General features: G+C 39.0%; 1 protein-coding gene, 1 long non-coding RNA gene and 1 pseudogene across 4 annotated transcripts in view; 2 read left to right on the top strand and 1 right to left on the bottom strand.

Moving 5' to 3' along the window:
• LOC101089545 (olfactory receptor 52Z1-like) overlaps positions 1-11,741 on the bottom strand; it is a 102,343-nt gene extending 90,602 nt beyond the window's left edge. For all 3 annotated transcript variants that reach the window (XM_045038824.1, XM_019811928.2, XM_045038826.1), the window contains exon 1: positions 10,441-11,741. The gene's annotated coding sequence lies outside the window, so the exon portion shown is untranslated. The remainder of the gene's footprint in view (positions 1-10,440) is intronic.
• Positions 4,765-5,696, top strand: LOC101087521 (annotated as a pseudogene).
• A 2,320-nt stretch (positions 11,742-14,061) lies between the features above and the next one.
• LOC123380269 lies at positions 14,062-24,053 on the top strand. Its single transcript, XR_006585799.1, has 3 exons — positions 14,062-14,147; positions 22,738-22,828; positions 23,205-24,053. It is a non-coding gene; the product is annotated as an uncharacterized LOC123380269 (long non-coding RNA).
• Positions 24,054-24,812: the final 759 nt, after the last annotated feature.

Below are 24,812 nucleotides of genomic sequence, written 5' to 3'. Positions count from 1 at the left end.
AAACCAAGCAGATGTGAGAGAAAATAATTCAGTTTTTCATCATAATAAAGAATTGCAGAATGCAGTTAATATTTATAACATAATGTTAGAGTAATATTAATACTAATGGAGTGTCAGACAGTTGAGCCTCACTCAGAATAAAGTTACCTACGTGGAAATCCCTGCATTTGGGGCACTATGATCTAAAAGCCAGATCTGTGGCAAGATAGCCACAGACAGGAAGTTTGTCACATTCATATTGCAATCAGTTAATTAATAATTTTCTATGTCAAGTGACTGAACTAAAACTCCGGATCAGAGCAGCTGACATTTGAAACATCCTCAACTTTCCGAGAGGAGTAACTTATTGCTAACAATAACCTATAAAACTTTTCATCTTGGGGTTTTACTGTGACACAGTAAAAATGGTGTCATTGAAGTTAGTGCCCACTCTTTTGAGAAGAGAAGAGGAGAAGAGAAGAGAAGAGAAGAGAAGAGAAGAGAAGAGAAGAGAAGAGAAGAGAAGAGAAGAGAAGAGAATAATGATTCATTAAATATCTTAATGACTAGGGAAAGCTTGGAGAATGTTTTCCTTGAAAACCAAAGTACTTAAAGTCCACTTGAAAATTACTATGAAATACAAGGCAACAAGAGTAACATTCTCTGTAGGAGGATCAGCAGGAAGAGGAGGAGGTGAAGAAGAAATAGGAGTAACAGGATAGCAGTAGAATCGCAGTAGCACATAAAGGAGAAGCAGGTGGAGCAAGATTACTATAATATTTATCAGCACAAGAGTATCTACCAGGCTACTTCATCTACATGCCCTGCCAGATCAGAGGATAGAAAACATAGTTACGCTTTGTTGCTACATCTTATGAAATCTTTATTTCTCACATTCTAGTGACCTAACTCCTCGCGAGCTTATGCTCAACTTTCTCTGAACTTAATTCAAGATCAGAGAGCTCCCAATTCTTACTCCAGGCTGACTTCTTCCTTTTAGAAGTCAGAGAAATCTCTGACCATATGTTGTGGAGCCAGATCAACTCATTCCTGTGAAGGAAGAGTGGGAAGAAGGATAATGACACTCTAGGGGAATCAGAAAGGTAATGATGCTCTGGGATCAGCTCAGGCACTCAGGAAGGCCTAGCATCCTTTCCTTTAATATCTACCGCTGCTGGAAAGTTTGCTGGAAACAAAGATGCAGCTAGCCTATGCACAACACAAATCATCCTCAGCTCTATCCAGGTAAGGTTCTGCCCCTACATTTGGGAACTGGCAGTGAACAAGGGGCTTGTAGTGGGTGTCTATTTTAGGAGAGAACAGATAAGACTAACATTTAAAATCCTGCTTTAGTCATTCATTTTTCTGTCCGTTGCCATGTTATTTCCATTCTCTGTGTTTAGAATTTTTCATCACTAAAAGGATTGGGAGTGAGGAAGATTGATGTATATCTAATATAATTTAGATTTGAAATAATTTTGCAGATAGTTTCATCCCATATTCTTATACATGTGGCCTTTGAATAATTTATGATACATGCAAAGTATTTTTCATGATTCTGGATTCTCGTCACCTGGATGCCTTCTAACTCTAAGGTTCTCAAGTTTACTAAAAATATAAAAGGATGAGTCGACCAACCACCTATGTCAATGGAGATGTGAGTGTTTGAATGATATAGAAGGAAAGAGAAATATAGGAAAATTTTAAGCCACAAAAAGCTTCAGTATCTCTGATCCATTTACACAGCATCTTAGTCCTTTCTGTGATGGCGCAAAGGATACCCTGACCTCCTTTCTGACCTCTTGCCTTTGTTGGAGATGATCTATTAAAAACCTTTTCTTTCTCTTCTATTCAGTAACTAAGAATGGGCCAATCCCTTTTATGTTAGCATTAGGTTATTTTGAGAACTAAGAGTCATCAAATTCATGTCCTTGTTGTTCTCATAAGAATTGTATTTAATTTAATTCAGGTGCACTGGGCTTGCTTCATTTATCCATATTAAAACAAATTCTATAAATAATAATTGCTACAAGATTTTTTCAAAATCGTGTGAAATTTTTTAACTGTCAGAAATCCATAAACTGGTTAGGACATCACCTTCTTAGGTTGATACTAAGGGTTCTGTACTTAATTTACAGATGGGTAAACTGTGGGTGGTATGTAAACTACTTTGGCAAGATTCTATAAAAGGTAAATGTGTGTGTGTGTGTGTGTGTGTGGCGCGGGGGGGGGGGCGGGCAGGGGGAGGTAATGATCATCTCTCAGAATTTGAAACCCTTGATTTTAACTGCTTGCTGATTACTAGATAAATAATCTGATAAAGACATTATCATCAAGTGGGTGCAGCTAAGTATATTTATCTTTGCCTTTACAATATCAGCCTGTTATTGAATGATTATTTACGACCTACTAATTTATCAAGATTTTGAGATTTTTTCTCTTAGTGTCTCTCATTTCTTACAACTCACATTCATAACTATTAGCAACATCCTCCACACATTCCATCATCTCTCCCACCACATACAGATACAGACATCAAAGGAATTTTTTCATAATATTTATTGCCTTAATCCATATCTTGTGTCTATTTTGACTAAATTCTGCTCATTACTATTGTGGCAGGATCACAAGCAAAGAGACCTTAGTGTCCCTCTATCGATTATTTTTCATTAATGTAAGAATTGCTGCACTAAAAGTTCCTACGATACCTCCACACATGTGCTTTAGGTGACCATGAAACAGCTATCGTATTGCTGCAAGTGTAGATTCCCTTTGGGCATCTTGTGGACCTGGAAGAACCCCATTTCTGTTGCTCCATGTGGGTGAGTACATAGCTTACGAGAGCCCTTCACCCTCAACCAATACTACTCCTGGTCCCAGGAAGCAAGTTATATACCCCTGAGTCTGCAGCATTGGGTCTCCAATGGGGATTGGTAGGAGAGCATATAGCTGTCTTACATTCACTCAGTGTTCATATAAAAATATTGAACAAATCATTGTTTGACAGGAGGTCACGTGTGGCCCTTAGAGGAAATTTGAAGAAGGTAGTCTGTTTTCAAAGGCAGCCAAGGATGGTTCATTCTCTGAATGGGTTAAGTTCACTTAGGTGTAAAGGAGATTTGCTGAGTGGAGAAGGAAGGGTGGAATATGGAGGATGTGTTTTACAGAGGGGCTTAGGAAATCAGAAGAAGAATGCAGAGAAATGTTTTAAAAACAGTAACAACTCAAAATAAGATAGTATGTAGTCAAAAGCAGAGCCTATCCCGTTTAGAGATACCACACTGCTGGATGCGCATGTTTTCATCCCACAAGTTACATGTCGTTAGAGCACTTGGTAAAGTTGCACCTCCTTCTGGTTTCCACAATGGGGATACTACTTTCTTCTTAATAACTTTACACTATACTGTGACTCTGTATTAAGATTCTTTGGGGCGCCTGGGTGGCGCAGTCGGTTAAGCGTCCGACTTCAGCCAGGTCACGATCTAGCGGTCCGTGAGTTCGAGCCCCGTGTCAGGCTCTGGGCTGATGGCTCGGAGCCTGGAGCCTGTTTCCGATTCTGGGTCTCCCTCTCTCTCTGCCCCTCCCCCGTTCATGCTCTGTCTCTCTCTGTCCCAAAAATAAATAAACGTTGAAAAAAAAAAAAAGATTCTATATACCATACTATGATAATTAACTGTTATTTGAATCCTGAAGCACTTTGAATATAATGAGCTAATCTTACATCTCCCTGGTTTTATACTTTTTACAGCATTGATCTGAGCTCTCTTCAATAGGAACCAGATTTCACATTTAAGAAATTCATTTTTATTTCCCAATAGTGTGTGTTTCATTAATCATTCTCTTATTTTTAAACTAGGTCACATTTTAGTCCAGTCTTTCCATGTCAAAACACTGATTGAAATCAGTCCCACAAAGAGATTTCCTTTGAACTGGTCACATCCATACACCCTGGAAAATAGAGCCTTTTACATATAGCAGGGGAAGTCTCTCTTTCTCTCTGAGGCAGTCTCTTGAAAACAGTCATACAAAGAGCTGTTTCATCGTCACTTAAAGCACATGTGTGGAGGTATCATAGGAACTTTTAGTGCAGTAATTCTTACATTAATGAAAAATAATTAATAGGGGGCACTAAGCTCTCTTTGCTTGTGATCCTGCTACAATATTAATGAGAATAATGTAGTCAAAATAGACACAAGATATGGATTAAGGCAGTAAATATTATGAAAAAAATGCCTTTGATGTCTGTATGTGGTGGGAGAGATGATGGAATGTGTGGAGGATATTGCTAATAGTTATGAATGTGAGTTGTAAGAAATGACAGAAGCTAAGAGAGAAAAATCTCAGGCATCTAAAAGTAAATAGAGAAGGAAAGCCTACTGATGGTGTTTCAAACAGCCCAGCCTAGAGATCATGGGAAATGCAAATATCAGTGTTCTCAAACTCATGGTTTCTATTTCCACAAAGAATACATCAGAAATCCTGATACTTTCTGCTGTTCACATGTGACTCTAACAGAAGTTCTGTAGGACTGTTTGCTTCTTCTGTCTTGCCATATAGCATAAAACCTCTAAATAATCTGGCCAAACTGTCATCCAAAGCACTGAACTTATTTCTTCAATGCTCGATGTCTCTGAATGATAGGTCTGTGTCCTTTCCCATTCCCATTCCCATTCTCTTTCTCTAGGTATGAGAATTACTGGTGAAGAGAAAGATCACAACTTCCATGGCATCTGCCATATCTGGAACCCACAATACTGATGCTGATTGGTATCACTGGACTACAGTATGTGCAATTTCGGGTTGGGGTTTCTTTGCATTCTGCCTGGTGGCTCTCCTGAAAAACATCATTTTACTGATCATCATCCTGGAAAAACACAGCCTGTGTCAGCCCATGGACATTTTCTTGGCAGGCCTGGGAAACCACAGATGTAGGGCTCTGTGTAACCATTGCTCCCGAGATGGTGGCCATCTTCTAGTTTGGCTAGTGCTCCAAGGCTTTTGACACTTGCTTAGCCCAGGTGTGTGTGTGCATGTGTGTGTGTGTGTGTGTGTGTGTGTGTGTGTGTGTGTGTGTGTGTTTTCCCATCCATACCTAGCAGGGCATGAGATCTGGCATCCTGTTGGCCATAGCCTTTGACAGCTATGTTGCCATCTGTGATCTGCTAAGGCACACATCCATCCTCACACCTATCGTCCTGGTCACTATGTTGCTGGCTGTGGCAATTCGGGCAATAGTGCTCATTGGCATGTTACAATTTTAATCAAAAGACTACGTCTTTTCCTTCCCACTGTAACTGCCCACTCTTACTGTGAGAACATAGTCATGGTCAAGATAGCTGCAGAGGACATCTGAGTCAATAAAACATGTGGTCTCTTTCTGGTTTTACAATTCTGGGATTTTACATGATTTTTCCCTCAATTCCCATACCCTTATTTTCCAAGCCATTTTTCATCTGCATCAATAGAAGGCATGGCTCAAAGTATTTAATACATGTAAAACTCATATTTTTATTTTCCTTGAGTTTTATATTCTTGCCTCCTTCTCCTTCGTTAGCCACCATTTTGGACATGTAGCTCCCCCTACCCACATTCTCCTGTCTACCATGTACCTCCTTGTACCACCTACACTCAACCCTGTTGTCTATGGTATAAAAAATAAGGTGATTCGTAAGTGTGTGGCAGAGATTTTTTTTCTGAATCATCAATCCCAGCAATAAACTATTAAATGGTTAACAGTGGAGAAATAGTTAATGGAGAAAATGCTTCTGCCTCATAAACATGGAGACAGGTTGAACTCTGTGGTCATTGTTGGGAGCTTCACTTCAATACGTGCACACTTAAAGACATTTAATTTCGTAAACCGTAGCTAGAATGAAATAAAATATCTTTAGGTTAAGACTGATATTAGCTCTATTCATTCATTTTAACTCTAGTTTTAACTTTATCACATTCTTCCTTTTATTTACTTAACTTGCCATTCTTTCACTTCTTGATACGAAAGCTTACTGATTTTTGAACTTACATCTTTTGGGATATTTGCATTTTAAGCTTGAGGTTTCTCTTCAACTCCTGCTTTCGCTGCATGTCACAGTTACTGACATTTTTCCCTAAAGCTCAGTCATCTTCCAGTAACAAAGTAAGAAACCGTCATTCATAACTTCCCAGCTTTAACTTTAAACGTGCCAAGTCAGTGTCTCTCATTTTGGGGAGCTTTGTAGGCCGCCATTTCCAATATCCCTTACCAGATAAAAGCAGAGAATGCTGGTTAGGCTCTAGGATAGATATCCTGGTGTAACAGTCACCACTATAAAAGCTGCTATCCAACTGCACAGTGATGACTCTGACATTACCCTTGTTGCCTCTAGAACACCACCCAGGTCAAAATGGCACCATCATTGTTGCATCTGGCCAAGGAGTCTGGCTGTTCTACCAAAACTGCAGCCCTCAGACAGATATACAGAAGTTCCTAGGTGATTCTCCGTGAGCTGGAGCTCTAGTGGAGTGAGTGACAACCCACAGCTCTGCCATTGAGCTGTTTCTAAGTCACTGCAGCACTAAGTGCTCAGTTTCGTTTCCTACATCCCTGACTAGCATTGTGATCTGACATTTAGCTTTAATATTTGTCCCATCTCCTGGCAGGGAACCTCACACTAATCTAGTATTAATAAATCCAAAACCTGTTGGCCTTTTGGTATATGGACTTGCAGGTACATCTTCCCAATGTTAGCCAGGTGATGTGGCTTGGTTTGGCCAGTAATCATCATTCACCCCAATGGCATTATCACTCACATTATCTCAGATATGTCCAGTAACATTTAAATTTTTTTTTACATTTGTTTATTTTTGAGAGACAGAGAGAGACAGAGCACAAGTGGGGGAGGGGCAGAGAGAGAAGGAGACAGAATCTGAAGCAGGTTCCAGGCTCTGAGTTGTCAGCACAGAGCCCGACGCGGGGCTCAAACTCACAAACCGTGAGATCACGATTTGAGCTGAAGTCGGAAGCTTAACCGACTGAGCCACCCAGGCGTCCCGTGTCTAGTACCTTTTTATGGTCCATAAGTGGAGAGGGTAAGTCTCAGTTCAAATTTACTTTCATTCTACCTGTCATAATCCATTCTTTGAATTTGGGTCCTTAGATGTGAGTAGTAACAGGTGAGGGAAACTGTGCCCAAGCCATCTTTCCCAATTAAACAGCGGAGTCAGCTGTCCAACTGCAGATCTACATACCATGGTGCACAGTACTGCTCAGTACTGACTCGTGAACAATAAAGCTGTCATTACTGCTGCAACCAGATAATCACTTGCTTTAACTGCCTAATCAAGTTATCTTTTTTCCTAGTACTCTCACAGTAGAACCTGAACATGAGATGGATGCTTTAACCCTCTAGAACTGGAATGTTCTTTCCCTAAATTTATTCATCTGATTTCTTCCTCTAAGCCAGCCACTTTGCCAGGTCAATCTATAACTCTGGTCAGTGTTCAAAGGGTTGTAGAACATTATCATATCTCCAAAAATCCCTTTGAAATGCAATTAACTTTACAACAGTAATATAAGCAAATTGAAGATAATCATGTTAGCCAGAATGTTCCATGACTCCCCATAAAGAAACACTTAGTCCTAGGTGTAAATTCTATCTTCTCTGAACTTCTCAAACAGAGGTTGCACAGAGGATGCCAATAAAGACCCCTGATGAGTTGTAGCAACTAAGAAGAACAGACACACTAATATAAATTATGTCATGTCCTTAGGAGATTTTTAACTGAAGCAAGTGTTCTGTGTTTTCAGTATGAGGACATTTGTTTTGTACATAGTTATTCCCTTACTCTGTAATATACCTCCAGGTCCTCAAATGACTAAAGCCAACCTCTGTACTCCTACTAGGCTTCACTGTGCTTCACACAAAAGTCTGTATCCATTTTGTCAAAGTGGTATTGATGCAAAGATTCTGAAAATGGCCAATGTGATAAACACGAAATCTAGAATGGACAATTGTCTAGATATGTCAAAGTGCCACACAGTGCAATAGAGAATAATGTTCTCTATTTTTAACATATGTTGTTGAGTAAACTGGATATTTGTATGGAGAAAAAATACTCCTAAGTGTATCTTAATGCCAACATCACACCATATACAAAAATTAGACTGCAGATTTATTTTCAATTTTAATCCAAAAGGCCAAACAATAAAGTATAAGAAAATCTGGAAGAGGAAGTGTGTCTATATATACTGTGCTATAGAATCAATAATTCAAAAAGCCAATTTCCTAAAAGATTAACAATCTGATTGTAAATAAAGATACCTACCACTGAACAAATTCTATTAATTCTCCAATAGCAATGGTAAGAACTCATCCTGAATTTCATTAAAATTGAACTTGTGCTATGTCTTTCTTCAGATGTAAAATTGTTCTACATGACCTTTACTGCAAGATCTCCAAAGAAAGGAGAAACTAATTCATTTTATATTATGCAAATTAATAACTCTCATTCAATATTTATTCACCTCTTACTACCAGACACAGTAAAAACACTGGGATAGAGCAATGTGAATAAAATGGGCAAAATCAGGGGCGCCTGGATGTCTCACTAGGTTAAGCATCAGACTCCTGATTTTGGCTCAGGTCATGATCTCACAGTTGTGGGTTCGAGCCCTGCATCAGGTTGCACACTGACAGTGCAGGACCGGCTTGGAATTCTCTCTCTCTCTCTCTCTCTCTCTCTCTCTCTCTCTCTCTCTCTCTCTGCCCCTCCCCCACTTGCACTATCTCCCTCAACAATAAATAAACTTAAACAATATTTTTAAAAAATGGGCAAAATCACTACATTATTAATGTTACATTAAATTGAATTTGGAAAATACCTTGGAATTAAGTGTCAAAAGCAAAGGAACCTTTTCCTTTTGCTCTGCTCTGAATGAACACAGTAACTGGGATCATCACCTCAACCAACAAATAAAAGCCTCTGAGATGGTTTGTGGTCAAGGCCAAATTGTGCATAGTTCGCAAAGGCAAGCTTCTTCTATCTGAGGTTCTTCCAAATACCCTGGCAAAGATCTCTTTCCATAGTAGGGTCATCATTTGCCCTTTTACAAAGTCCACTACTGCCCTGCCTTCTTTTTTTTTTATGTTTATTTATTTTTTACAGAGAGAGAAAGAAAGAGAGAGAGACAAAGTGTGAGCAGAAGAGGGCCAGAGAGACACACACACACAGAATCCGAGGCAGGCTCCAGGCCCTAGGCTGACAGCACAGACCCGATGCAGGACTTGAACTCACGAACTGCAAGATCATGACCTGAACCAAAGTCTGATGCTTGGCCTACAGGCCACCCAGGCACCCCTTTTTTTCTGAAATTTTTAAGTTTTTATTTATTTTTTTGAAAGAGAGAGACAGAGTGCAAGCAATAGAAGAACAGAGAGTGGGGGAGACACAGAATCTGAAGCACATGCCTTGACTTAACTGCCTGCTATGAGGTTACCAAGCCCCAGGACAAAGAAACACAGCTTGCTAGAATATAGGGGAGGGTTAGAAAACACAAAGCTGCATTGTGTTTGCTAAGTGCCTAAGATGTAGTAGCTCACTTTGCTAAGTGCTTTAGATTCATTATCTTGCTTAAATATGGCCCCAAATAGATATGGTTTATCATTCCCAATTTAGATAAGAAGAAATTAAGTCTCAAAGGACTATTAGTTCTTAAGCAAAGAGTTATGAATATCACACCCGTTTCTCCATTATAGAGTTCATTATTTTTACACAGAAACATGCTGAAACTAATGAGTAAATTTTTATTAGATTAGTGCCCAAACCAGGTATGTTTTCTTTTCTCTACATATCTATTAAAAAATAAAATTCCCGGGGTGCCTGGGTGGCTCAGTCCGTTAAGCATCTGACTTTGGCTCAGGTCATGATCTCCCAGTTCACGGGCTGAGCTCTGAATCGGGCTCTGTGTTGACAGGTCAGAGCTTGGAGTCTGCTTCCTCATATATTTGGAAAAGCAAAGATCAATTAATGTGTTTCATGAAACTGAAATTGACATATGAATATATATGGCTTTCAATTAGATATATTTTTCCCCATCAGAATTATGGTCTTAAGTACCTAAACTTTTTTTAAAAGAAGAAATAAAAATACAATACCAGATTTCAAGACGTTAAAAGCTAGAGAAGGAACAAATGCTGATCAAAATAGATGAAACCAAAACAATAAAAATAACTTTAGAAACAGTTATTTAGAAGTTTTACAAGGTAGATTTAATAATTAAACCTAAAAGTATGACTTTTGAGATCATTAGTATATTTAGCATATCAAGATATGGCTAAGAATGAAACCATTTTTGAAATTAATAAAATGTAACTTCACAAGTGCCTGATTCTGCCTCTTATGTGACCGCATATTCGGAGCAAAGAAAAGGATATTTTGAGGCAAGAAAAGAACGTTTCGTTCAAAAGCAAAAAAAAATCCTACCTGATCTGGGGGCACTGCAGACCTCCATCCGCTGATTTAGGGCATTTGCCGTCTCCTGGAGGAAGCCATCCAATCTCCGCTGGTATCACCTCCTAACTAGCAATTCAGCAGCACCTTCCAAGGCTGTTCCATTGCTTGTAGGCCTACAGCTTCTGGGTCATGTGATATGTAAGAAGACTAACAGGTGCCATGACCACTAGCCCAGAGCTGCACCTCCAGGCTACAAAGTTGGATGAGATCCTATCTGGGAGGATCAATTGCTTTGTAAACCTTCAGTTACTTTTGTTTGCTGAGGTCCTAAAAACAGAGAAGGCAATTCCATAAAGTAACTGACTGAATACAATCAACTCCAATCATGATGAATTGCTGACTCTTTCAGGGCAAAAGAGGTCCATTGTAATTAACCTGACACTAAGTGGCTGGTTGGTGTCCACATCAGCTCTGTTTCTGGAAGGCTGCACATTCAGCAGCAACGATGACAGTAGCCCTGGTGTGTGGGGACCCACACAGTTGGATTCATGCACAACTTCCATCTCTACCCTCATGTCTACTGCATACGTTTCACACTCGTTCCAACACTGAGGGTGACCGATGACAGAGGATGACTTCTGGCCACACCATTCTGCTTCCTCCTTCCATGCTTGAAGCTCTCCGGTGGACATTAACTGTAAACACAAACACGTTCACGCGGGTGTCCTCTGCTTTGGGTCAGATGTATGTCTCTTCTACAGAACACTTTCCTCCAGTGTTTCATTACTTCTCTGTCCAACCTCCTGAACAATTAGTCTTTCATAAATTTCTGGGAGTCTACATATATTCTTACCGCAGGTCACTTCTTTTTAAACACCAAAGGATGATCGGGTACACCTCCTGAAGCTGTAACTATTGGGCACATTTGCTTTTGCTGGAAGTTCCAAATCTCAGGTGCGTTTCCCTTCACTTTTATCTGCCAAGGACACTCCTGAGTGCTACTGTAGTGTAGAGGCAGTCTGTTTTACTCAATCAGTCTAGACGTATTTCTTTCTCCTTTAGCCGGTCATAAGTAACTATTATCGGACAACAGATGTGACTTGAGGGAGAAGTGGAGGTATTAGGAGTGATAGTCGATGTGGCGACCTGGAACACTGGCTTGTGCTTGTGTCTTCTGGCCCACTTGTCCCTGATCCAAGGTAAATGATTCCCATCTTATAATGAACTGGGATGGACCACATAATTTTCTTGATCTCACAGAATTTGGGGAATCATAGGTAGTCTGGCCAAATAGTCACATTTTGTTTCATGGGCTGGTGTTCTGTATCTCTGTACCTACCAGGGTCAAGTAAAATAACAACAAAAAAAATTGTTAATTTTTTGTTTGTTTTTATTTGCCTAAGAATTACTATTTATATTCATTTCCAGATAAGCTCAGAAGTTTCTTTAGATGAATAAGAAAATAGTGTCTGTTTCCAAAATAAAGTACATGGGAAGAGAGAATTTCCTCCTTGATATTACAGGCGAAATACCTTCTTAAGGCTCTCAGTGACTTATTGTGGAGGGAAGACAAAGGAACATATTTAATACATTATTTCATTAACGGGTGCCTGGGTGACTCGGTTGGTTGAATACTGAAACCTTGACATGATCTCATGGTTCATGTCAAGCCATGCTGAATGTTGAAATCTTGGTCATGATCTCACAGTTCATGGATTCCAGCCCTGCACTGGGCTTTGCACTGACAGTACAGAACCTGTTTGAGATTCTCTCTCTCTTCTTCTCTCTCTGGCCCTCCCTCACTCATGCGAGTCCTCTCTCCTCTCTCAAAGGAGATAAACATAAAAAATATATATTTCAATAAGTGGGTAAGGGAAAACATAAGCTAGAAACCTTGTTTCTCTACTACTAAAAAAAAAAAAAAAAAAAAAAAAAACCATGAAAAAGTGAACAAGGATCCCAGCAACCCATATCCCGTCTAACCCATTCTCTACACTGTCCAGTAATTAACATATTTAAACATGAAACTTTGCCAACTCATCTAAGATTCCTAAAAATGCATCAGCCTCGGTAGTAGAACTCACTGAAACCTGGTAAATCCTAATGGTATCTAAAGTACAGCAAACTAGAGGAAGAAGATCCCAGTTGGATGGGATGAGTAGGAAGGGCAGGTGGTCTCTTGCAGGTTGGAGAATGTTGCCTGCAGTAAATGCTGCTGCACATGCTAGGTCCTTGCTAGACTGTGAACCACAGGGAAAGACCACGAACAGAGTTGGAGCTCACAGGCCTCAGGCATGTAGCTCCCAAAGCTCAACCACTTCTCCTCAGGATGGCTTCAGAGAGCAGATCCCCACCATGCCCAGGACTGAGGGTGTGCTGGCACACTAACACCTCATTTGGGGGCAGGAACATGCAACTCATACTGCTTATCCTCCTTGGTGCCCATTTTCTATCACCTGTTTTAGAGATGTTCAATGCCTTGCATGAACATAGCATAGTAAGTTTCCTTATTGACCCTCAACATAAATACTGCAACATTGTATCTTTGCTGAGAGAGTGTAAGGAAGGTCTTGGAAAGCAAGCTGATAGCCCAAGGCCTGTGGAAATAAAAGGGGCCATAGCTGGGGGGAATAGCTCATCAAAGGACTGCTTTGGGGGAAATCCTTTCATACACTACTAAAAGGAGAGTCCAAACACCGTCAACTCTCCCGGGACTCCTCCTCCCTTTACTGGGGATTATAGACAATGAAGTAGGGTCGGGAAAGGGAACAACAGGAGGCTCCTGGCAGGAGAAACAGCTCTAAGAATGGTGGCCAGAAAGAGTTTCTGGAGAGACAGGAGGCTGGCACAGACGTGAAAGGAAACGGTGGGGGTGAGTGCAACAGGTAAGGACAAGAGAGTGACAACACAGACAAGGCCAGAGCCAGAAAAGGAGTGGCTCAAGAATAAAAGGGAACTATTTTCCCCCTAAACATGAGTGTTTCTTGCACTAGGACAACTTGGACTTCACCAATGCCTAGCTTCACGGGGCCTGCAGTTTGACTCATGGCACAAAACAATTGTGAACCTGTGCTATAGCCCCGGGCTACTTTCCAAGACAGCTACAGGAAACCTGCCTTGCTATAAAACTGAGTCCCATTTCTTTTTCGTCCCTCTCTGCCTTACTTCCTTCCAACTTCCCGCCTTCCTGGGGCTTCTCACTGGGTCAGACGCTGAGGGCCAGGGATGAGGACCAGGGCTACATCCAACACCGGCCCACACAGGGAGACAGGGCCACGCGGTCAGCCGGGGATAGCAGGGTCGGCCAAGAAGGGCTTGCCTCAGAGTGGACAGAGAGGACCCGATTCTTGGCTTCGAGATCCCTCAATCCACCCTCACTTGCCTGCAGGATCCGGGACTGCACCGCCACCGCTGTCTCTCCGCTGTTTCCAGGCACCCCTTCCCTGCCTCTGGAATCTTTCCAGCCAGAGACTTCCAGGAAGCGCTAAGGCAGTCAGGCCTCGCCCCTCCTTCTGCCGCCCCTCCCATTGGTGGAGAGGACCATTTCCCAGCCAATCATTCGCCCGAACACCTGACTCCACCCCTCAATCCCAGGCTGAGGATATGTGATTGGCCAGACTGGAAGCGCTCTCGCCCCTCCCGCCTCGGTAAATTCTGTTGGCCTGGGGCCGGAAGAAGCACCTGAGTGGAGTCCTCTATTCTTCTCAGGGGAGGATGCCCTGTCCCTGGAAACTCAGGTTGGCTTCAGAAACTGCCGCTGCTACTGGGTTTTGTTAGTTTTAATGATGTATATTTTTTTCTGCACATGACATGGCTTTTCTCAATATTACAGAGGTCTGCAATGTGATTCTTTTCTTTTCTCTTTTTTTCTTTTTTTGGAATTAACCATAATTTACACCTGGTATCTTTCCACCGCTCATATTCTAATAGCATAGAGACTTATAGGCCCATGGCCAAAACCGTTGGGCTGCGTACCCTGCGGCCAAGACCTGCTTCCTAACTCTTTCTTGCGTTGAACCTAACTGAAGGTTAAAGTGTTTTGTGTGACTTATAGATGGTTTTGCAGATGTCATTCCACGTGTGAAATATGTTGTCTCTAGTACATGAGAAAGTACACCATGAATTGTGCTTCATTTTTGTGGTGAAAGGTGTAAGATGCAAACATTCATTCTTCATTTTGGAACATGTCTGAGACAGCCTCTAAACAAAACAAAACAAAACAAAACAAAACAAAACAAAACAAAACAAAAACCTTGCTATTGGGATAGGCCACTTAATATTCAGAAGGTTTATTTCCCACTCTTTGGAACACCTGTTTTATTAAGACCTCCGACAAACTCTTCACTTATGGCTCAACTAGTCTTATTAAAATGAACCAAGAGGACATTCTCCAGAATGTATGGATTATTGAACTATATCAGGGCATTAGGAGAATTGAAAATCCTGGCATGATTGTATTTATGTGATATTATTTTCCATGTGAGTGTGATTTCTTAATGAATTTTCTTCCTGATAGAACTGAAAAATAATACATCTGTGATATCAATATCTACATATCATGTATCTGAGAAATCCAACAAAAGCCAACTTCTGGCACAACAGTTGCAATTGGTGCCATTAATTGCTTGTGTTTTCAATAGTCCACTAACCCATTGTCCAACTTTTATGTTTGCTTAAACGGGGACAATACTAATAGCTATGTTATACTTGTGTAGGAGCCAGATTGGTGAATTAAATGAGGATATGAAAGGGGTAAATGGCTCTGCAACCTTTAATTTTTTTTAAGGAGGCTCCATACCTAGCATGGAGTCCAACATAGGGCTTGAACTTCCAACCTTGAGATCAAGACCTGAGCTGAAATCTAGAGTAAGATGCTTAACCAAATGAGCCACCCAGGCACCCCTGTAATGCTTAGGTTTTTTAATGGTTGTATTAATCTCTGCCGTTCCCCAAAAGAAGCAATATTGTTTTATTTACTATCTGGAGGGGGGTAAAGGCAGTTGCAAAGTCTCCTCCTTAACTTTCTCTTCTATAATAACTCTTATACTTTGGCTAAGAATGAGTGGCAGTTTCTGTTAAGGGTTATGTATGTCCTGTACAATTACACTTTTGGGAAGCATGCAAATAATGATTCAATTTTGCTAATCTGCTGTGAGTCAAAGTTGCAACAGGCTTCTATTTTAAACTTTCCTCCATTTGCTCTCATTATAAGAGTTTATCATGATGCTTTGAATCTGAGATTATGTCAATGCAGAACACAAGTCTTTGTGATATCTTTGCATCTTTGTAGAAAACTGGGACATGTATTTCCAAATGTACTTGCGACACTATTGCAATATTCTTCCTCTTGGTTAGTGCATATCAATTAGTCAGTGGATTCTGGATCTGGAAACTGCCTCATGTTAGAAACTGAGCAAATTATGGTGACATTTATCTTGAAGTAGCTGCCCTCAGTCTCCTGATGACCTGTCTTTGGTTTCTTTTGGTTGTATAGTTTGAGAAATACATATATCAGCCTAGTTATGTCATACTGTATTAAGCATCTCCATGTCTCTTTCTGCATCAGGCTCCTTGGCCGTTACACTGGTCTTGACATTCATTACAAAAAAAAAAAAAAAAAAAAATCCCACACCTTGTTTCAAATGACTAAGTACTGCCACCTGCTCATTTTATTTTTGTATCTTCTACTTCCCAATTCTATAACAGAACCTGCTACCTTTCATCTAGTGTATGGAGGCCAGTCATCATTGGACTTCTCAGTGAAGCTGGCACCTCTCTTCTGCATGCATTCTGGCTTCACTTAATAAAACTTTCTCTAGTATCTTCCATGGAACATAATTGGTTAGTGGTTTATTGGCATTTTAGAATCTGCTTATTCTAACATGCCCTCTCTCTGAGCATTTTCATACATTTATGTATCATGTAAGATGGCTTTCTAACATTTTTATTTCTTTCAGTGTGGAACATCATTATTCGAAGCTTCCAAGGGCCAAAGTAGCCAATATTAGCACCATTTCCCAGGTTTTTGCAAAGAAGTTAAATCTTCTGTAATAGGGGATTGCTTCATTATCCATAAGCTTTTTACAAACTGACTTTTTAAAAATAATGTTTATTTATTTATTTTGAGAGAGATTGAGAGAGTGGGGAAGGGGCAGAGAGAGGGGAGAGAGAGAATCCCAAGTACTGACAGTGCAGAGCCCAATGTGGAGCTCAGTCTCAGGAACCGTGAGATCGTGACCTGAGCCAAAATCAAGAGTTGGACACTTAACTCACTGAGCCACACAGACACCCCCTAAACTGACTTTTAGTTCATTCTTCCAATTGTTGTCATTGTCATTTTGTTTTCTTTTGTTTTTTAAGTTGAGTTATCAAAAGTTTCAGGTATGCCTCCTCAAATATCTCCATTCTGTATTTCAGTGTTCCACTCTTTCCCAAATATGACCCTGAACTTGACATAGAAGGCTTATGAGTTTTAAGAATTGTATCTTCCCTGGAGCTTCTCTACTCTTAAATGTTCTCTTCTCTCTCCCGTGTGGTAAATGAGGGTCAATTGCATTCTTCTAAGGAGGTCCTCCAACTTTCCAGGTTTACAATAAACTAGTGCTTAGTAATGGTCACTTTGCTGTCTCATTTCACTGTCTTTCTCCATTATATCAGTGGCCCCCAGCACGGACATACAATTCTGTGTTCCTAAGGATTATGATTAGTGTGTTTGGTTTGTGGGGCCTTCTCCAAATGCATTGTTAAGATTCTCTCCTTTGTCTATGTTGTTCCTAAGACTGTTTTTCTAATTGTCCTTAAACAACTTGAGCTTTTCTCTCTGCCTCCAGGATTTTTTACTTACTCTTTCCTTTGCGTGAAATTTTCCTTCCCCACCTTTTCAAAACTGTTGCCATTATATTTCAGATCTCTGCTTATAGATAATCTGATCACACTATCTAAAGTAGTCCTCATTCTGTGTTTTCTCAGAGCACTGCATCCATTTTTTATCGCATTATCAGAATGTGAAATTCTTTGCTCAACTTACATGTTAAATAATTTTATGCAATTTCCCAAATGCCCCCTCCCCATCAGAAACACATTATATGAAGCAATTATATCTGCTTCATATCAGCCTTGTTTATTACTGAATCCTCAGCACTTACTATTGTGCCTGCAGCAGAATGGAATTCTGGTGTGCATTCTTTGAATGAATCTTTAATTGAGAAACTGGTTGACCTATTGTGTGATGGGTAACCTAGGCTCCTGACTACTGCAGAATAAGTGTTGCTATTGATCTAGAAGTAATTGAAGCTGCTTCTTAAATATTACCAAAATTCACACTCAAAAAGAAAAAAAAACACACAACTTTACCAGGGAGAGTGGGACCATGAACCAAAGTCATGACTTGCATCTGAAGTAGGCCTGTGTATACTCAGTGAAAACATGATGAGGAAGATGATTCTGAGAATATCAGTCCAGCTTTTCTAAGCGCTCTTTTCCTATTTCTTGAAGCCTTTTCTTTTCTATGCTCACTCAAATTTTTAGCATTTTTCATCAAAATGAATAAAAACAGACACCAAAATGGTCAAATTATCTTCAGTTTACTGTTCTGGATTCCAATTTAAACATTGCTGCTGGATAATTGTTTTTAATTCTATGCTTTAACTTTTCAAGCTCCTCATAAGTTAACACCAGGGGAACCTAATCGCATGCAGGGAATTTTTTTTAAATGTCAGAATTATTTTCTGAAATTGCTACAGTCAATATCTCCATTTTGCCTCTAAGGAAACTGAGGCAAAGAAGCGCCATAACCTGAGGGGCAACACAGATTGTAGTTTTAGGATTCAAAACTGAGCAGTATGACTTGAGAGTAGTTGTCTTAAACGGGACCATTTATTGCCTGTCTTAGAATTTTCCATATGCTAAGATATTCCATCTGCACCAAGACAGTGTGATGTATAGGACAATAAAATACATTTAGACAATCAGAAATATGAGCAAACAGTTAACGGTACTTTCAAAGGAGAAGGTACAAAATCACATGTCAGCCAACAAAAAGTGGTCATGTAGTTCCCGACACCTGACAACCCACTTGTTTGGAAAAAAGAAATAAAACAACCAAGGGAAAAACTCTCATGATCCTGAATAACTTCACATTGAGAGAGGTACTCTAGCTGCAGAAGAACTTGATAAAATATGCTACTAGGGTCTAATGACAAAACTATTTTGGACATTATTAGGAATAATATAGATCTTAGAGAAACCATAATCTTTATATTATATACCCACAGTGACTTATCCTACCTGATATTCCATACAAATGTGAATCATTGAACTTCCAAAAAGGAAAATGAAGGGGCAATATTGCAATCAAGAGTAACTAGAAAGATGAATTATAAGGAAATGCCAGAAAAGAGTATTTATCTATTTTATATTATAGATTGGGAGCATATAGAATTAGAATATGCAAGGCCATCAAAGAATGGGAGAGGGAGCTATAAATACCTTTTTTTAAATCTTTTTTTAAACATTTATTAATTACTTTGAGACAGAGAGAGACATAGCATGAGCATGGGAGGGGCAGAGAGAGGGGCAGACACAGAATCTGAAGCAAGCTCCAGGCTCTGAGCTGTCAGCACAGAGCCCGACATGGGGCTCGAACTTACAAATTGCGAGATCATGACCTGAGCTGAAGTTGGACGCTTAACCAACTGAGCCACCCAGGCACCCCTATAGATATATTCAAAGTATCAACTGAGTCAACTTGAACCACACTGAGGGAAGAGAAAAAGAAAAAATGGTAGGACAATTCTGCATACCATTAAGATTTTTGGAGGAGTGTATGTGGGAAATGTTATTTAGAAATTTTAGAAAGATTTTAGCTAGAGTAAAGTAAGAATATGTCTCAAAAAGATTTCAGGAAGGCCTCTGGAAAGCATATCGTGACAGTTTCCTCATTTATGTGTTGAAAAAATATTTTGCTAGAACCATCCCAACTTCCAAGATTACATATTTAAAATGCTTTCAGACTTACAGTTCAGGAGATACAAACAATCCCATTAACTCATATATACAAATTTACAGCTTCTTACTGAAAATAAGAGATAATGAGTCAATAAAAAAACACCTCTGACAAAGGCAATAAGACTGAACGATTGGATAGTCTCCTGGGAGCAAACATAGCATATAGGAACAAATAATAGTGGAGATATTGCACTGTCATGCAAATATATTAAGAATAAGTAATCTAAGTCAACCATCTCCTTGGCAAATTATCTGAGGAAAACAAAATCTAGTCAATTTAAACTAATACTTTGAATATTAAAAATGGAAGATGTAGGAATTCAGAATTCTAGAAAGAAGTTCATTCTTTTTCTTTTCTTTTTCTTTTTTTTTTCCATAAGCCAAAGAAACTTCTTAAGGGAAGAGTTGGGAGTTGCTTGCTTCAGAATTTGTGAGAAGCAAAAGTCTGGAGGAATCGATCTCTGAGCCTCTTGGTTCTTACACCATAGAGATCATTGGGTTCACCATGGGTGGAACAAGAAGGTAGATGTTAGCCACAAAGATGTGAATATGAGGAGCCATAGGGTGACCAAATCTGTGAGTGAGGAAGGAGAAAAAGGCTAGAGCGTAGGCCACTAAGATCACACACACATGGGATCCACAAGTGCTCAAGGTCTTGAGCCGAGCAGCCTTGGATGGAAGATCAAAGACAGTGTAAAGGATGATAACATAGGAACATAAGATTAATATGAAATCTAAACCTCCTGTGAGGAAGGCAGCAGTCAGGTTGTAGATTCTGCACATCCTTGTCGCCGCACAAGCTAGCTAATTCAGAGCCATAAATTCACAGTAAGTGTGAGGGATGATAGTAGTTCTGCAGTAAGGAAGCCAGTGAAGCATGAAGGGTTGAGGACTGAAGAGCAATCTTGGTTCTGAAGCATATTGGACCTTTAAAATTAGGAGAAAATTATAACCACAATGAAGTTCACAATCAGAAACATCAGTGCTTCCACTGAGAATATTAAGGAATCTTCTTTTGTTTGTACATAGGTGAAGCTGGAGTAGTTGTTTGAGACCTAAGCTTTTTTCTACGACTGTCTCCTTGTTTTATCAAACACAAGGATGAAGTCATCATGGTACACTGTTAATTGATAAAAGAAATGTTCTATGTATTCTGCATAAGGTGGTTGCCTAAAACATATCCTTTGTATACCATCTCCACATAGTGAAAAGTCTGAAACATTACTAACCAATCTGTTATCAGAGATTGGGAGTTATACATCCAGGAAGATACAAACAAAATATCACTTCTTTAGAACAACCCTTGGTTTGAAAGAAGTTGTATAACAAACAAGATTATTTTCCTTTTTGAAAAAAAATGTAATGCATCAGTGGTTTCTCACTAATTCTAAGATGTTTTATTTTCATTTTATTTCACTTCAAACTACTTCCTAAGTTTTTTTTTTAATTCCTTGAGTCACAGGGTACTTAGAAGAATATTATTATTTTTCAAATATGGGAAGGTGGCTTCAAAGGTAATTGCTATTACTTTGGAATTATCACTGCAGAACACTAATTTTAATAGTTTCATCCCAATGTGGCATTCACTTGTCCAGAAATGTTTCTAAAATTTATTTAAATGGCAATTAAACTGTAGAATAAAAAGGACAGGAGATTGTTTCTTAACTTTCACTTGATTGTTCACTATGCTACATATAATTAGCATATATTAATAAATAATATTAATTTTATGTATTCTAGATTCCTTTTCCAAGGAATGAGAGCTAGAAGAGTGACCTTAAAACTTTCTATGCCAGGTCTAATATGACCAAAAGGGTGATCAAGCAAAAAAGTCCATCTTTGATAGGAAATACATAGAAATTTCATGGCTTCTCAGAGCTCTGTTCCTCAACACTTGCTTTGAGTGCAGCTCAGAGAATTAATAGAATTAATACTCCTGAAGCCTGGAGGATGGCAGAGAGAGAGGGGTGGGGGGACAATAAATATATCACTCAATTTTGGAGTTAGCAACTACTGAGAATAGGCTGATCTTTCTCTCTGAGAATGAATAAGACAACAGACAAAAAAGGAAATCTCAAATTACTTGGTAATGAAATTGGAAATTGGCTGAATATATACAGTTCAATATGTATTTTGAATATTAGTTTTACTTCAGCAAATACAATAGTTTAGAAAGGAGACAGAAGTATGTAAAGGGTAAGTAAAGCACACCCATCATTGTGCAATTAAATTTGCTTTTCAGAGCAGCTCTTCAATGAAAGAGTAAATCAAGTTCAAAATACAGTCCTATGAAATTGTAAAATATGAGAACATTGTCATCTGGATGGCCAATTCCGATTTTTAGTTTGTAGTAAAATCATAGACTTCTTTGGTTTTATTATATAAATGATAAAAAAGAGAAATAAATAAAGAAGTATTAAATTGAGAATTTCAAAATAACACCAACAATAATCTCTAGAAAAATAGGAATAAGAAAACAATGAAAGTTTTTAAAAAGTGGAATCTGGCAGGACAGTTAAAAAAAATAAGAGCATACTATTTAAAACAGGGCAAAATCTGATAAGATTCTGTCAAAGTTAAGAAAAACTAAATGGATAATTAAGCAAATTTACAAATGCAAAGTAGCAATTAAAATATTTACCATGAAATTACACATAACATTTCACATTAGAGAATTATTTGGCCCACTAGCTCTGCTGCCAGGAGGGTATTCTTTTGTGTAGATTATCTTTCCATACTCATCAACCCTTGGTCTCACCATTCTTTGGTGTTCTTTTTCTTCTGGAGGCTTAGTGATGAGGGCCTGAATGAGCAATTCAGATGCCCTTAGAGTTTTTTGTAGTAAGGTGTAAGAACATGAAGTAGGCAGGCAGCCTGGATTCTATTTGGGACATTGTCATCTAGTCCATTTCCCCAGAAGCCACATGGTACAATACTTGCTTGGAATAGTTTTCTCTGTGTCACTGTGGCACTATAGGAACTGACTTTTTTTCAATAGATCACAAAGTCCCTGCTTCTCACTTCAACAATAATTATGCACTGCAGATATGACATGCGGGTAGCCTTCCTGAGGATACAGAATTGGATAAAGAGAGTAAACTGATACAACCCCTCTCTTTCCAGGTGTTTCTGTATCACAGCCTAGAATTCCTCACTATCAGATCTTTGATTAAAAAAATTTTAAATAACTTGGGTTATCCTTGATTCTGTTGTACATAACAATGTTGATGTCTATGCTTTGCCCTAGGATTTGACTAAATAGGAGGTCAAGGGGCTGCTACTTTCATGTCTTTTGTTTTCACTGCCATTATTTATCCTCAGAAAACCTCAGCTGGGTTGCCTGCCTTTCCTAGAGACAAGATCAGATGGGAATAGTGTAAAGCTTCTGGAGAAAAGGAAATTCTAAAGAGAGGTAAGGTGTTGTGGCACTCAGGACCTGCATTGATAGAATTAAGGAGAAAGATACAAAACAAATAAACAAAACAAACAAAACAAAAAACCCCACAATTTTATGGCATCTTGTCAATTTTATGAGGAATTTCCTTCATAGAAGATACTAATCAGCATCCCATTATTTCCTCCCTCCTATTGCCTTAGAGAACATTTGAATCTTCAATGCTATTTTGTTCTCTGACCCTGCTGACATTGATGAAGTGTTCGGTGTCTCATGTTCCATACTTTTAGTGATGAAGTGAGACACTGAAGTGGTTGTGTTATCCTTGATCTTACTTGTCCTGTATCATCAGAAGCCACTGACCTGACTTTATTATAATCTACTGCCTTTTCAGCTAACCACAACTATATTAATAGTTCTGGAACTGCCTCAGGGAAGCCAAGAAAGTGGCCCAGCTGTGCATGCATTCCCTGTGGAACCCAACTATGCTGGAGCAGAGACTCTTGAACAGAAGATAGCACCAAATCCTCAGAGTTATTCTCCCACTATTTTTTATTAATGGCCCATGAAAAGGGAAAGAAAACAGATGATTTCTTTAGTAGAATTTGTCTCACGATAAAACTATTTTCAGTGGGGGTGTATTTGTTGGTCAAAAATACTTTACAGATCTGTTTCTCACACTAAATTCTTTCAAATTGGTAATCACATTGGCTTTACATAATAATTTTTTACATGGTTGCACATAACCTAATTCCTGATTTCCAATGAGAAAATATTATGCAGTAAAGACTGCTTTTAATGCTACAGTTTTTGGAATTACAATATTAAAGGTCGCAAAACAGTTCATTAATTTCATGTTTTATACTTCATTTAGCCATTTTCCAGTTCTTAGATATATGTCTTATTTTTATTGTTATAATGATTAAGAAAAGATATGAAGATCAATTCTTTATGAAAATATGATAGGAATGTATCAGAAATATAGAAAAAAGGAAGACAAAACTACACATATCTATTGCTCTGAACACTACCCTGCAAAGAAGTTTTAAGATCTCTTATTCCACCACCATGCACATGGAATTTTTTCACATTCCTGCATTTACTCATTAAATCAGCTCTTTCATTCATTAAATCAACTATTTTGTAGCACTAGGTAATAGGGGAATATTCTAACAAACGGCAGTGTAATAAACAAAGCAGACAAAGCCCTTGATGTGAGAAACATCTGTTGAAGGGGAAGAAATCAACAATAAAAAAATTCAAAATAATATTTCAGGGGGTGCCTGTGTGGCTTAATCACTTATCTGCCAACTCTGGATTTCAACTCAGGTCATGATCTTACAGTTGTGAGATCGAGCCCTGCATCCAGCTCTGCACTGACAGGGGGTAGTCTGCTTGGCATTTTCTCTCTCCCTTTCTCTCTGCCCCTCCCCAGCTTATGTATACACACACACACACACACACACACACACATGCACACATATGCACACATATGCACACTCTTTCACTCTCTCTCAAAATCTCAAAATAAACTTAAAAATGAAATTTGAGATCAATTAAAGGTAGAATAAATAAAGCTGTCTGTTGAAATGAATGTAGAAGGTAGGAAAAAGGGAATCAGTGGAGATACTTCATATTATCTACCTCCTTACATATCTTCCCATTTTCTCCTGATCTGTAGGGCCCCTATTTCTTGTTCTGCCTTTACCTTCTTCATATTCATAGTCTTTCCTTCTATGACCACATTTATTCCTATGACCACAAATAATATGTGCTGATAATTTCCAAGTGCATATCACCATCCCTGCCCTATATTTCTTTACTCATACAACTTGACATCTCCATATAGTATATAATATGAATTTCAACTTAATACTTCTAAATTAGAATTCTTGAACTCCAATCTCCACAATCTTGTTCTTCCTCTAGTCTTCCCTTTCTCAGGAAGCTGCATAAAAATATGCCTAAATGCACAAGACAAGAATGTAGGATTCAGGCATGT

Source organism: Felis catus, chromosome D1, assembly GCF_018350175.1.
Source record: "Felis catus isolate Fca126 chromosome D1, F.catus_Fca126_mat1.0, whole genome shotgun sequence".
Taxonomy (NCBI): Eukaryota; Metazoa; Chordata; class Mammalia; order Carnivora; family Felidae; genus Felis; species Felis catus.
This window is presented reverse-complemented; position numbering and strand designations above follow the sequence as displayed.